General features: G+C 40.0%; 1 long non-coding RNA gene across 1 annotated transcript in view; it reads left to right on the forward strand.

Annotated features, from left to right (window-relative positions):
* The window catches only part of LOC137476821 (uncharacterized), a 92215-nt gene extending 77548 nt beyond the window's left edge, over nucleotides 1-14667 (forward strand). The window contains exon 4 of the long non-coding RNA XR_011000635.1: nucleotides 14419-14667. This is a non-coding gene — a long non-coding RNA (uncharacterized lncRNA). The remainder of the gene's footprint in view (nucleotides 1-14418) is intronic.
* The last annotated feature ends 405 nt before the right edge of the window (nucleotides 14668-15072 follow it).

Genomic DNA, 15072 nt, shown 5'->3' on the forward strand with positions numbered 1-15072 from the left:
GACAGCCTCAAAATGTGAACATGCAAATCCTTTTCATGGTGCCAATGAACTGCTATTCTTCATCCCTTATAGGAAGTTATAGGAAAAGCACATGACAGAGAGGAAGGTAACAGGAGGTTGCTTAATTTTTTTCACGTTGATTTCTTTTGTGGATCTCACACAAACATAAAATCAAACCAGAATTCAAGTATATTGCACTTATCTGTAAAGCATAGAGAAGTCAGACTGTGCAAACAGCATTGTGTTATAGGTGTTATTGTGTCTCAGGGTTTGACAGAAATTATTCTGATGTGTAAGCACGAGGAGCAGCATTAATGCTGAGATTTCAGCTTTTATTCCATTTTTTCTCTCCTGGGTCACCCTAATGCTGTGTAAACAGGGGTGCTTTGGAAGGGATTTCAGCAATAAACAAACCCACACATATCCCTGTGACTCGGGAGAAAGCCCACACAGGCTGGCTCACGGTGACCTCTGTGGAGTCTTCTGACTGAAACCCTGCTGATCCACACTACAGGTCCCTGCAGTATGCATCAACAGGAATGTAAAATGGCAAAACTCTCTTGGCACTAATCTCCAAAGCCACGTCTAATTCTCATTTTTAATGAGGCATTGAATTATTCTGTGCAGTGAGATGCTGCCTGTCAGTTTGGAGCACAGCTCTATGCGTGCTGTTGTGCCACCAGAGATAAACAATCAGTAGGACTGATCAGGGAGGCAATCACTTAAATAAATCTGAGGAGGGAAAAAAAAATGCACATGCACTGCTCAGGATGAAACAGATATTTTGATGAAGTTGCATATTGAAAATATCTACAGTGTGAATACAGCGACAGCGACTGGCATTAAATAATTAATAGTGAGTTATAGTGAGTTAGTTTTTGCATAAATGATGTATTTCCTAGAGTTGCAGTGGGAGGAAGGTCCAAGAACCAGAACATGAAGATCCGTGGTCAGTTCCTCATTTTGCCACAGGTTTAGACCTGGTGTCCATGCAGTAAGAGGGCTTCAAAGACACACCACAAACCACAGCCCAATTGCAGTCTCCCTGTCCCTGCTGCCAAGCCATCCTGCCTGTATTTGCCATCACAGCCATGAGCACCACAACAAAACAGAGAGCAGAGGTTTGCTCGTGCCCCCAGCCCTGCTGATGGTTCAGGCATTGCTGATGAAGTCTGGATTGCTGTGTAGAAATCTTTGCCATGATCTCATACCAATAAGCCAGTAGTGATTCAAGCACTTTGGTCGCACAGATCTTCTCTGTTATTCATTAAAACAGTGGGTTTCTATTGAGTTTGAAGGGCAGCAAATAAACAAATCAGACAGCTTATCATCATCAGCAGCAAATAAACAAATCAGACAGTTTTTGCTGCACTTAACTGTCGCTATTTAAGGCCACATGAAGGATATATAGATTTCTGCATCTACCTACATCCCAGCCAAACCTTCATTCCCTTTGGGTTTATGCTCAAAGGAGTTCTTAGCTGTTTTACAAATTTTTTAAAAATAAATTGTCTGTCACCAAAAAAAATTCATTAAATGTCAGATTTTTATTTAAAAAAACCCCAGTCCTTGTCTTCTACTTGGGCTAGAGTGTTTTGAGAGCCTTTTAACAAGACATAGAGGGTTCCTTTCTGGCAAAATCCTGCTAAGCTGGACACCTGTGCTGTCATCTTTGTGTACAGAAAAGATCACTCTGAGAAATTCTGATTCTGTTTGAGCTCCATGCCGTGCCAGGACAGCACATCTGAAGTCACTGCCCAGCTGCTTGTGATGGCTCCTGGTGCCAGAAGTTGTCCCCCCTCAGCCTCCTGGCTGAGCTGCTCGTGGGACTCCTCCAAATGAATCATTTAGCATGGGCAGCCTCAGTAATGACAGGTTCTCATCAAGCCAGAGGGGCAGCACAGTGGGATCCAGCAGAGAACATGTGTCCACAGCTCAGGGGAATGTGGCTTTACAGGCAGCAAAACACTCTGGAGCTGCAAAGCTCTTGAAAAGGTTTTTCTGTCTAACATGAAAGCCTGGTGTAAAGCCTGATGCTCTAAAGCAGAAGAATATTTTAATTAGGAAACATCTAGATGGTTAAGCTTAACTGAGCAGAAACCTAAGAGTGTTTGGGTGGGAAACGTTCAGGGGGAATTGTGAAGTGGTGGGGTAGTTCACTGGCATGCAGTGTAATTTGTGATTAAGGTTATCTGCATTATCTAACCTTTCAGTAAATGCCAGCTGCATAATGGCTGTCAGTTTTCTCCCTCAGATATTACACTGCAGAAGGTTCTATCTGACCATAAGAATCTATTTAATAAGCCTCTAATGGGAAATGACCAGTATCTGAGTATTACAGATTAAAAGTGACAATGCTAATTGACTGCAGAGGTATCTACATGAAGAGGGACCAGAAAAATCATTTAAGTCTAAATGAAATTGGACTGATTTGATATTTGAAAAAGCATTACATTCCTCTTGTGTTTGGCACTGTGGATTAATTGCTCCTGTGTCAGGTTCCTGTGTAGCAGTAGGCTCAGATTGGTGGGGAGTGAAGAACAGGAACTTGGGGGATTTTGAAATACATTCGTTTACTAAAATTAGAAAGAAAGGTCTGTACTGTAGGTAATTTTTATGGCAAGGAATGAAATTATATTTTGTATCTGCAGTTCCTGATTGCTGGTGAAACAAATCAGGGGCACAACCACATTTATGTTCTGAGGGTGTAAATTTAATTACCTTTTTTCTTAGCTTTTAAGAAAGCATTTGGCAAATAGATATGACAGGGAAATAGAAAATCACGGTTTTATTTTATGAGGAGAAATTGATAGGAATCATAACAATAGGAAAATTATCATATGTAGCATATGCGTAGCTCAAAAATTACTTAAAATCATTAGGTATCAGGTAAATGCATGTGCTTAATTTCTGTATAGTTTGTTGATTAACTTTCAATCAGAGGCTGCAGTATAAATTAACTTCTCTGTATGATTTTTTACAGATCTAACAAAGGAACACATAGCATTGATTGCAAATTACAGTTATGTTCATAGAAAAAAACGCATTTTCATTTGTAGATACATAAAAAGTTTTTAGAAAATAGATATCAGACACCCTTTAAAAATCCAAAGGTACTGAGAAAAATTCCCTTCTTGCATGGCTCTATGTGCTTCAGTAAATAAGCTAGCTTCAGTAAATAAGATAAGTCTATTTATCTTTGTAAAGATAAAGAATTAGGGGTTCAAAACATTCTGTCACTGCTTCTCCCCAAAAATTAATCAAGTTAAATGATTTGTGTAATAAAGCAGCATATTAGCCTCCTTGACAGATTTATTTTATTTTATTTTATTTTATTTTATTTTATTTTATTTTATAATGAGTGGTTTGGTTCTCTGCTTATTTTTGAAACCTACAAGAACACAGGGAAAACTGCTCATGAATTCCATGCAGAATTCAGAGAGTTAATAAAGAAAACAGTTAAGTATGTGCTTAAATTCAGTGTGTGAGCAATTCTGTTGAAGTTGGAGGAACATGTGGCATGGTTCAAACTTAATGAATCCATAAGTCTTTGCAAAATCATCTGCTTAGTGTCTCTGGTGGAAGATAAAGAAGGAGAGAAGGATGGTAATTTTACAGGAATATGCAGTGAAATATGCTCTGCTTTTCAGTGACCCTGCTGTATCCCCAGCTTATACCTGGGAATGCATGCAATGTGCTCTGTGGGACATTGTGCCAGTGTTAGGAAGGAAATAAAGAAGGGAAACAACCAAACAAAAATAATTCTAAAATCTTTGAAATATGGTAATTGGGTTATTGTGCAATTTTCAGATTAAAGTCGAGGTAATTTATTTTTAAGGTATTTTTTTTTATGTTCTGCTTATATAATGCATAAGATTAAGGCAAAAATGAAGGCTGTTCCTAAAGTTCAGAATACAGGGTATGTTTACTTTTATGCAAGAATTGATAAACCATTCCTATAGCTGCTGCAGTGTAAAATAATCATCCACAACAACTTACACAGCATGGAGTTGGGAAACATAGCAAAATAACCAGCATGAAAGTGAGCCATAGAATGTGCTGAACCTAAATATATGGCCTAATTCTCCCTTTGTGTCAGTTTTAGGCCAATATAGCTGTTGCAATATAAATAAAAACACAGCAGTAATTTCAGTGATTCCAGTGCAGCTGGTCCTTAGATAAGTGAAAATGTTTAGGCTTTCATTCTGCAATCCTTAGTTTGAAATGAAATGTGCAGTTTTGGTTTTTTTTTTTTTGGCTTTGATTTGTTACAATTAAAAATGAATCAGGATGGTGCTAAAGAAAAAAAAAGTGTGTGAATATTTATATAACTACTGTAACTTTGGTTAAATTTGATCATAATAGCCTTTGAGATCTTTCTGTTCCACAAACTCAGAGCTTCTTGAAGCTGGTCTGCATAATTCATTTGAATACAGATATCATGTAACTGCATATTTATATTTGTGATTCAACGCCCATATTTGAAGCTGTATGTCTGCATTCAGCTCACTGGCTGAGCACAGCTTAAATATCAAACCTCAGTGTCAGGCTTCTCATGAGGAATCTGTGAACTGCCACTTGCTCACTCTTGATTTGGGAAGGAACATCTCTGAATCCTGGCTGGGCTAACAAGTAACAGAATTGATTCATACATGCTCTGCAAAGGTCAGAACTGACCATGTTTTATTACAGAGCAATGCACTCATTCTCTGGTGGATAACTTGGTGGATAAAGTCGTTTGGGTTTCCCTGTCCACGAGCTCTGTTGCCATCACACAGTTTCTTTACCCTGTCCTTAAATCCTGGCTTGCCTGGGGTTGAAACTGTAAATTGTGTTCCATGTGACATTTTATGGTGAGCAGCAGCATGCAGAGGTGCTGCAGAACAAACTCTGAGGCCTTCATCTCTATGCCCTGCTTAACTTTAGGACCCTGGCACCAGTTTAGATCAAAACAAGGTGTGCAAGCTCACTTGCTTTCTGCTGGACAAGGTGCTGCACATCTGGAATCAGCTGGGCAAATCTACCCCCCTCCATGCCAGTCACACCCAGGTAATCCCCAAGGTAAACCCTGGAAGTTTCTCTCTCTCAGTTTAATGCAGAGATAAGTGTCTCTTGCATGTCTTGCAAAGCTTTTCTGTTAGCACAAGATCTAGTTGTAGAAACAAGAATAGACCAGCGCAAGAGGGAGATCCATATGGAAGTGCAAGGCAGGGTCCCTCAAAGTTGTATTTATTAAGCATTGTAGAGACTTTTAAAAAATGACAAAGAAAAGTCTTGAAATATTTTGCTTTCAAAGTTTTGGTAATTTTTTAAAGTAATCTCTTAAACTCAGTTTAAATCAGAGATGATGTTTTATATTTGTCACTCTCCACATAGTGGAGGGGCAAGGAGAGGATGAATGCAAAGGTAAAAGAGGCTGCTTTGTCTGGAGATCACCACTATGGAGAGGAAATTATGTCTACACATATTGCACAATTGGGTCCAGCAGACAGCATACAGATAAATACTTTTTAATACCAAAAAACACAATGAAAAATAGCTCCCGTGGCTTTTCTCCTGCTTTATTTTATTCAGTTTCGATGGGGAAAATGTACATATCCATTAAAAATATCACCTACTTTTTATTTTTTTGAACATCAATATTGTGCCAGAATCATTTTTAACCTAACTATAGAATCCATCACTGTTGATAGATATAAGAATGGCTTCAATTTTTTTTCTTTCCAACAACTTACCATTTTGACATGTAAAGAAGAGTCATTTTATAAAATTCTAAACTTTTACAAAGGTAAGAAATGGCAAAATAATAACAACATTTGTCTTCTGTCAAGAAATATTGACATGGTATTACTACAGCAAAATTGGTTTGTGTTGTGAAGTGTGTCTCATAGATAAATCAGATCCGAGACTTTTTTAAGCTAACTAAATTGTGCTTTGGTGCTGATATATATAAGAACATCAAGACACATGATAGTGACTTTTTTTACCAAAGTGGGCTAAGAGCAGTTCAGTTAAAAAAAATAAACACAGACCAAACCATATCCTGCTGTTCATCTGCCCTCAGTTTTTTCACACTTCTCTCTAGCAGATCCGATATGTCAGTAAGTGGGCAGTGCATGCCTCAGACAGGAACAAGCAGAGCTGAGGTAACTCATGCACAGATTTGGGGAAAGATGCCTTTTTCCTGTCAGATTAAATGGATATCATCCAGCATTGTGGTGTAAAAACTTTTTATATTTCCACGAGATTCAAATACGTGTGAGATGCTGTAAAACCTTCACAGGCTGAGGATGTCCAGCAGGCTGAGCTGAAAACCTCTGCACTCTTTGTACAGCTCGGTGAAGGACTCGCACAAGATTTGGGGAGTGCTGCTCCTCGTGGCTGTGCTTTGCTGGGAGTTGTTGAGCTGACATCTGGCAGAGCATCTTCTTGCTTCAGGGCATCCTCCATGCCCAGAGGAGGTGCTGGCCCACTCTGCCAAATGCTTGGCTTGAACTGGTTTCTTCATGCCTTGCTCTGCAGAACACCAATGGCTTTCCCCCATGAACTTGAGAGGGAAAGCAGCAAACAATTAGCAGTTCTTCAGTCCTAGAAAATATCCATCTGCTCTTGGCACAACTGTTTGTCAACATATAAATAGCTACACTGCCAGCAAATGGAGCAATTTTCTGCATCTGGCTCATGCTTCCCTTCCTCCCTGTGCAAGTGGCATTTGCAGTTCTGTAAAAGAATTAATATTTTCACAAAAACATCAGTTCTTACTGCATTATTTTAAATGGAATAATTTCAGAAAATATATGGAAACATGGAAATTCCTTGAAATTTTTGTCTTTTTTTTGGGCACTGGAGTACCTTTTCACTCTGAGAAGGGTAAAGAACATGGGATGGATGCATTTGATTTTGCATTGCGTAATTAGTTACCTGCTGGAGTTTCTCACAGCTTTTCCATTTGCTCCTATAAGGGCTAATCCTGAACTAAGAAAGAAATGAGTCTTTCTGTGGCCAGTGGAACTTATGAAGCTTTGTTTCCAGCAGCTCCCTCCCATGTGGTTTCTCTAGTGTCTAATAGCTTGGTTGAGTTCACGCTGCAGGTTCTCCCACAGTAAGATACCCAGATTAGTTCCCTTTCATTTGACTTCCAATTTTCACAGAGTGAGTAGGAATTTACTTTAGAATTAACAAAATGTGGAAATATAGTTCATTTCTTAAAAAAAAAAAAAAAAAGAAGAAAAAAAGCAGAACACTGGTGCTTTAGAGCAGCCACAAAACTGCATTTCACTTTTTCCCAATTAGCCAACGATCATAAATGCTGTCAGCTGTGTAATGGACACAGTGGTGGTGTTTACATATCTGGAGTTGACCTTGATCCCACCCCTGGGCTTTCATAAACACTGCAGTATTTTTGAGTATTTGGAAGAGGCAAATAACTCATAATTTCCTCAAATACCAAGAGATGTTGAGTGGGAAAACTACTGCTTTCTCTAGAATCCTTGCTGTTTAGGTTGCACGTTTTCAGTGTGCGCTGTAGATGATGCTTGGAATTCCACGTCAAGGCATGGAATCTGTCACACCTGTGGCAGGCAAGGCGGGCATCCAGCCGAGATCACTTTGGGGCAAAGCCTGGGGTGGCCCAAGTTCTGCCAGTGAAGGCAGGGCTGGCTGAGACATTTCCATCTGGCATCCTCCTTTCCGTCCAGAATTCTGCTCCATGCAGTGACCATGCAAGTGAAAGCTACTCTGTCTGTCGAGCACTGGATCAAGGATCCCTGAGGCTCATAATTTAATCAATGTAAAACTTAGTAAGTGACTGGCAGGACTGGTTTGGTGAGCTCAGTGCTTCTTACATGTTTGGGCTCTTGAAGAGTTTAACCTGTGGGTTTTGATCCTCTGAAGCAGAATTGTGAGTCTGGTTTTTGTTTAAATCCATCTAGATTTCCTGGCTTCCCATTTTCCTGTGCTCAAAGTGCATTTGGGAGAACAGGCAGAGTGGGTGGCTTTGTTTTGACTTGGTTTTTAACACGCTTATTAAAAATGTCCCTGGAATTGTTCAAGGCTAGCTTGGATGGGGCCCTGAACAACGTGGTCTAGTGGGAGATTCCCTGCCCATGACAGGGGGGGTTGGAATGAGTTGATTTTAAGGTCCCTCCCAGCCCAAACCAGCCTGGGATTCTGTGATACCTGTACTACTGATTTATTGATGGGAAACTTTTTCAGAAATAAAAGTGATGAGGCTCCAAGGGGTTCTCAGACCCCAATCCAGGCTGAACTGGAATTCTCTCTTGAACACTCAGGTGTTCTTGCATAAATGTTGACATACCACAGCTGGCCAAACTCTAATCTTACATCATTTCATTCACTTTCAAACCCATTGGCTTCTGTGGTTTGTCTATTATAAATTGGCATTGCTTGGGCATTCCCATCCTAAGAATTAAATGTTCTTGTAAAGCAGTTTGGGAACTGAATGTTTCTTCCTCATGTGATGGTGTCAGAGACGTCTGGGATTCTTAGGAAAATGCCAGTACTGGATATGCTATGCTTTAGGATCCTGAGAGTCAAAACTGCACCAGATCCTGGCCCAAGGAGCACAGGACTGATTAATTGCCACTATCTTAACAAAGGAAGCTGTACAAAATTAGAAATAACACCAAACAAACAGAAGAAGAAGCACTTTTAGTGCCTGATAATGACATTGTGCATTAGTCACAAAGAGTTCAGTGCCTTGAAATACCATGCCCAGGCTTTGCTTCCAGAAGTTGAGGCACATATGAATAACACTGCAAATCATGCTGGCTTGGTGGGTACTCAAAGGTGTTGTAAGATTTCTCAGGCGTTGTCATTAGTTTCTTTTCAGGAGGTTATAAGGAGCATGAATTAAACAGATTCTTGTAGCTCTTACCACTTTTTAATTTTCCGTATGACAACTCCCTTTTAATTTCTCATTCAGACCAGCGGAGCACAGTGCAGTTATTGTGCATATGCTGTGAACAAGCTACAAACACACACAATTCTTCTGTACAGACCAGAGTGGAGGCAGAACACTGCAGACAACATCATTAGCAAGCAATACCAAACAAAAATTGCAATATTTTTAAAGCTAAATAGTGTGGGTTTAAGGGATTTTTAATTTACTATGTTTTATTTACTTTTGGTGAACTTTCCTCAGGGAGATTTAAGATTTCCAGAAAACAAATGGCAATACTGTGTGCATTCTAAAACAAAAATCTCTTGTGCTCTGCTGAGAGAATAGACCTAGTTCAGTATGTGTACATTTCCAGAATAAACAAAAACCCCATGGAGTTCTGTTAATAGACTAGGTATAAATGTGGGCTTGGTGAAAGCTTCAGCAGTCGTGGAATGCTCAGAACCACGCAGATTTAAACCAGCTACAGCCCTGGAGCTCTGTCCAGCCCCAGCCCTGTCTGCTGGGGGCTGGTGTGATGGTGTGGTGGCTCTCGTGCCAGGAGATTGCAGTTGCAGTGTCTGGACACAGTGATGACATGGATCCGTTTCTACCAAAACCCTAAATCTAAGCCCAGAGTAATTCAGGCACTGTTAACCTAAATATGCCATCTCACGTTTCATTCAGGCTTACTCCTGCACGGATATCTCTCGCTGATTGCAGCTGAAATGAAGACAAATCAGGCTTATTATATTTAAGGGTTGTGAATATTTTTATTTTTGGGTTTTCAGTGGGCCTGATTCTAAAGTGGTAGCCATTTCCACCAGAGTAAATTGGGAGCAATCACCTTGCTCCTCGTCATCATTCACCATGCAGTTAAACCAGACTCTCATTCACTGGAGCAAAAGGTGCCTGGGCTCTGAGCAATCAGCACAACACAGTGAAGCATTCAGCAGAACAGGGAACGGAACACGAGTCCATGATTCCCCTAAGAGCCCCAACAGGAGCCTGCAGAAAGTGGCTGCTCTCACTCCTGGCTTTCTCTCTCTTCTGTTTATATAAAACCTGAACCGGGGTGAGAGTTTCACTTCACCCAGGAGACAAACTTGGTGTTGAGTCACCATGAAATGGGAGATTTGTGGTTTAATCCCACTGGAGAGATCAGGCATTGAACCAGATACCTGTGATATGAATGAGTTAAGCTGCTGGAAAGGCTTTCCTTCACAAAGCAGGCAGATTGTAACTATTCAGCTTGCAAAATGTGTGATGGGGAGATGACAAAAATCTGTAAAATCACCAATGGCAGTGAGAGGGTGAGCAGGGACTTTCCAGTCCCCCTTCCAAAGCAAGAGCAGATTTAAAACAAACTAAAGATTTATTTTTTTCCACCACCAAACCTGGGATCTAAATTTGGAGCTCCATCCTAGAAGAGGCTGTGGATATTGAAGGTTTAAGAGAATTTGGAGAAGACTTGACAACTGTGTGGAAGAGAAATCTGTTAAGGAGCAGGGAGCATGGAGAACTTGTCCTTTGTACAGACAGTGCAGGAGTTGCAGGTTAGGGGAAGCTGCAGTCATGTTCAGGGAGGGGATGGATGCTCCTACCCGTGCAATGAGCTGCACACACAGAGCTGCTCTGCTCCTGCCAGTGCCAGGGCTGCTGCCAGGGGCAGGGCAGGGAGCTGGAACACCCTTGGCCTCAGCACTGCAGCTGGCTCTGCACAGATAAGGGACCTGGGATGCTGTGATGGAAAATCCTCCAGGTCACACACAGAGAGCCATGTGCCAGGCAAACATGAAGTCTCATGTGCTTCTCTGCTGCACACAAGGAAAACTTCCCATATTTGAATATCCCACACCACCTGCAGAAGAGTTTACAGGCTGGGATACCCTCACCTACTGGCAACAAGTTTAGACCTAAGTTCTTTGTAGAGCCATCCCTAGAAAACACTTCAAGGTCACCCAAAACCACCAGAATAAAAGATGATGGCTGAAACCTGTCTTACTCCCTGGAACCATCCTACTCTGACAATTATTGGCTTAGTGTTTCAATTTTTAGAAAGATGCAGATGCATTTAGAAAGAATAGGTTTACCTTTGGTAATATTTGCTTTTTATTTATGAAGTTCCTAGGATAAATAAATCCTGAAAAACACAAGACTTTAAAGATATTTTTGTCAGATCATGGTAAGAACAACCTTGATGTGGTTTGCCAAGCTTTGAATTATAATGTATGTCATCAGTAACCTAAGTTGTTATAATTTACTTCTGACATTAAGATCTTGCTTTTGGGCATAGAGTTGCAAATGTATCCTATTCACTTCCTCACTTTCTAAATGCCCTTCATGTTTCAGTAAGACAATCCAATCAAAACTAAAGACCAAATGCACTGTAAAACAAATCAAGCATACAAACAATTCTTAAGCCTTCCTCTTACACATTCGCTGGCTTGCCCAAGGCTCCTAAACTTCATAAGCTGTGTAATCATGAAGTACACAAAAGTTTTCAAAGGAAATATCTATACCATTTGTTTTGTATGTTGCTCAGGTTGAAATTTGTACCAAGAGAGTCGCAGAGATAAGAATTTATCATCAATCTAACCATCCTGGTCTAAGACTCGCCACTGCTGAACATTCTCACTCAGAATGGTTTGGTCTTTTCCAATTTTCTTAAGTTACAATTCAAAACGCTAAGTTTTATGATGACAGCACTTTGGGGGTGACTAATTGTGCTAAGAGATGTTCAACCCTCATGAAATAAAAGTCCCCCAGGAGAAGAGATACTTTAATTTAATGATGGTCATTAGGCCAATTTTCAAAGCTATAAAAGTCACTGATTCTCTGTCTTTAGCCTTAGGCTGAATCCCTTATTCTGCACGTGCTTTCCATCAAAACCATTTCATGTTTTGCTCATAAGGGCAGAGTATGTGTGGTTTTGCCTTTTCCTTCTCTTTAGAACAAAGCATAAAAGCCTTTTAGCAAGGACCCATAAAAAGCACTTGTAAATCTTTGGCAGGAGTTTGATCTTTATTAAAATTCAACATTAACCTGTGCTCCAGAGGCACTGGGGCCGCAGCCCCTTTGCAGCACCGAAGGCACAGTCAGTCCCTGGTTTGGCAGTGGCTGCCTGGGGTTGCAGAGTATCCAAATGATCCCATTCATTTCATCTGGCAACTGAAACAACCTCTGGGGATATCTGCAATCCCACCCTTAATGACCTTAGCATGGCTAGGAGCAGCGGCTCAGAGATTTCCAGGACAGGGTACATCTGCTTGCAAAACCCTTTAAAATATCTGGTAGAAATCACCTCCGTAACAAAACAAAACAAAACAAAACAAAACAAAACAAACAAACAAAAAAAAAAAAAAAAAAAAAAAACCCACCAACCAACTTCCCCGGGCTGGGGTTTAAGCTGATAAAGAAGAGCATTAGGTTTTCCTGGTGAGATAACCATCTCCCTGCCCTCCTCAGCTGCAATAATTAAATGAGTTTCAGTAAGTGTGACATAAGATCAGATCCCAAGAGCTCCTGCCAAAGAGCACTTATAAGGCATGAATTAAATAAAGGTTGAAGTACTTTTAACCAATCAGCTGGTTTCTCACGGAGAGCCAGGAGCTTCTTCATTTAGGAACCTGACATTTTGTTCAAGTTCTGCTGAGCAGAACAGATCACACCAGTTAACGTGGTAATGAAGAAGTGATGGTGGTATTTGCACTTGACTCAAACGTCAGCATAAATTCTGTTCCTCGTCCAGATCAGTGTGACTTCTCTGAAATAAAGCATATTTCAGCCTCATTAACCAATTTAAGATCTCAGATGAAATGAGATCAATTTAACTTAAATCCATCATAGCCAAGCTGGCTAAAAGAATTAGTTTCTCTGGGTCCATAAGGATACTCCCTGTTTCTGCAAGGTCATCTATTTGGAGCTTTTTAGGGCATCCAGTTACACACAAAACTTTAATTGCAAATACTCAAATTAGATAGAGAAATTTCTGCTTTCTTTAGTGTTACTGCCCCTATGAAATCTAGATCTATTCCTTACAGCATATAGAGTTCAGGTAATAAATGAATTTTATCATGTTATCATTTAACCACCAACACAGAATTAGAACAACAGTTTTAGAAATAATTACTGTGCTTTAGAGTAGCCTTTATCTCAAACTACAAATTCCAGTTCTGCTCATACTGCACAGTAAAAACTATGCTTAAATATTTCAACTTTCAGCAAGGTGGCCACCCAAAATGGACATCTGAGAAATAAAATTTTGTAATTAAAACCTTGAAAGGAGGTTACTTTGCTAAGTTACTGGTTGTGAGGAATGGGAGGTGGTTTTCAAAGCTCAGCCTGTTGGGATTAACCAAATAGGTGTAGTTTCTTCATAAATTAATTAATTTTCTCTCAGCACTAGTACAGTTAAATGTTAAATTCAAAATAACCTGTCTCTAAGGGGTCACCTTTATGTGACACCCCTGTATTGATGTGATCAAAATTAATAGGAAAAATTGCCTTAAGCTTAATTGGTATTTTAATGCCTACATTTTTAAATTACTTGAACAATTTTTTAATTAAACTGGAGCATTAAAAATGAAGCTGCTCTTTATTTTTTGCTGTTTTCTCAATTTTAAAATATTGCAAAGATAATTGCAATCTACATGGAAGAATGTTTTTTGTAAAATAAAAATTAAAAATCTTGTACTTGATACTAGGTGTTAACTATAAGAAGGAAACAACTAGGTAAAAAAATGTGATGGGAAGTCCAAAGGCCAGCCATGATTTCACCTGAATGATTGAACATACCAATTGTTTCCCAGATGTTTAGATTGCAATCTCATGGTGGATTTGTATTGCTTTCACTGACCACATCTTTGTTACCTACATGGACAGATTCTGCTCTGGTTGTTAAAACATTTTTGGAAACTTGCATCTTCCATCACCATTGTCACAAGTTAAAGGTCCAGAGACCTTAAGCTGATGGTTCAAACTCATCTTGACAAACCAACAGAGTGAAAAAACAAGTCTGGCTTTTTACTGCTCATTTTAAAGAAAATAAAGTCAATGATGAGATTTTTTCAACATCAATAAAGTCTTTCTTTCCCTCAGCTTGCAATATTTGTGGACCTCTATTTAACAGAAAGCTTCTGACATCTCTCTAATCTATGGATCATTTATTGTGTAGATGTATTTTAGCATCTACCCTGCTCTTGTGTCCTCACTCAGCACCCTGAAATTAGATAAAGCACAGAGCTGTGTTCACTGAGCAGTTTCACAGTTAGGGATGGAAGTGTGTCATTGAGCCCAAATTAATGTACCAATTCATTAAACACTTTCAAGCTGTATGCCCATATTTGTTAGGGACAAAATGCTCAGTGATCACAGTAAAATGCATTTTGGGCTCCAGTATAACCAACCTCAATCTCCTCAGCTCCCAGCTCACTCAAACCTAACCCAGGCCAAGCTGTGGTCACTGGAAATGAGGCAACTTCCACTCGTTGTTTTAATTTGATCTCATTTTCTTTCAGGTGCACCAGTGCCAGTTCAGAATGACTCCACCTTGGTCTGTGGGGTTTTCAGTTTTAAATCAGCAAAAGCAAGGCCAGAGTGAGACCCTGGCTTCTCTCTGATGTGTTGAACCACTTTTGGCACTGTGCAGATCTTCACACAAAGAGCCAGTGGCTCACAGCACAGTACTAAGGCTGCAGGAGGTTTGCCCATTTTTAATTCTGACTACTTTTAAACTTGGTATTTGCTTAAAGAAAAATACACTGCTAGTGCCAATTAGATAACTGGATCATTCTTCTTCTTCTGACAGAAATTTCTTTTTCTTTTACTTCCAAGGGCCCAGCTTCTAAAGCACAATAGCACACATTTAATTAAGTGGCTAGCTTGTGAGAATGAGCTCTGAAATTATAAATATCCTCTGAGTTTGTAAGCAAGTAAGATTCTTCAGAGAAATTTGCATTCCTCTATTTTTAAAAATCACCTGTCTGGTGATGCAGCACATGCCACGCTAGTCTCTGCAGGGAAAATCCACTGAGGCAGATTGTCCCATCCTTCACACCCTGGAGCCAGGCCACTGTCCCCTCCCTGGACAGGGGACATACTCCAGAGCCACTTGCTCCTCTTATGTTTTCAGGAACAGGAGAAATTCTGCTGCCTTCATTACTGTGGTAGAC

Source organism: Anomalospiza imberbis, chromosome 7, assembly GCF_031753505.1.
Source record: "Anomalospiza imberbis isolate Cuckoo-Finch-1a 21T00152 chromosome 7, ASM3175350v1, whole genome shotgun sequence".
Taxonomy (NCBI): Eukaryota; Metazoa; Chordata; class Aves; order Passeriformes; family Viduidae; genus Anomalospiza; species Anomalospiza imberbis.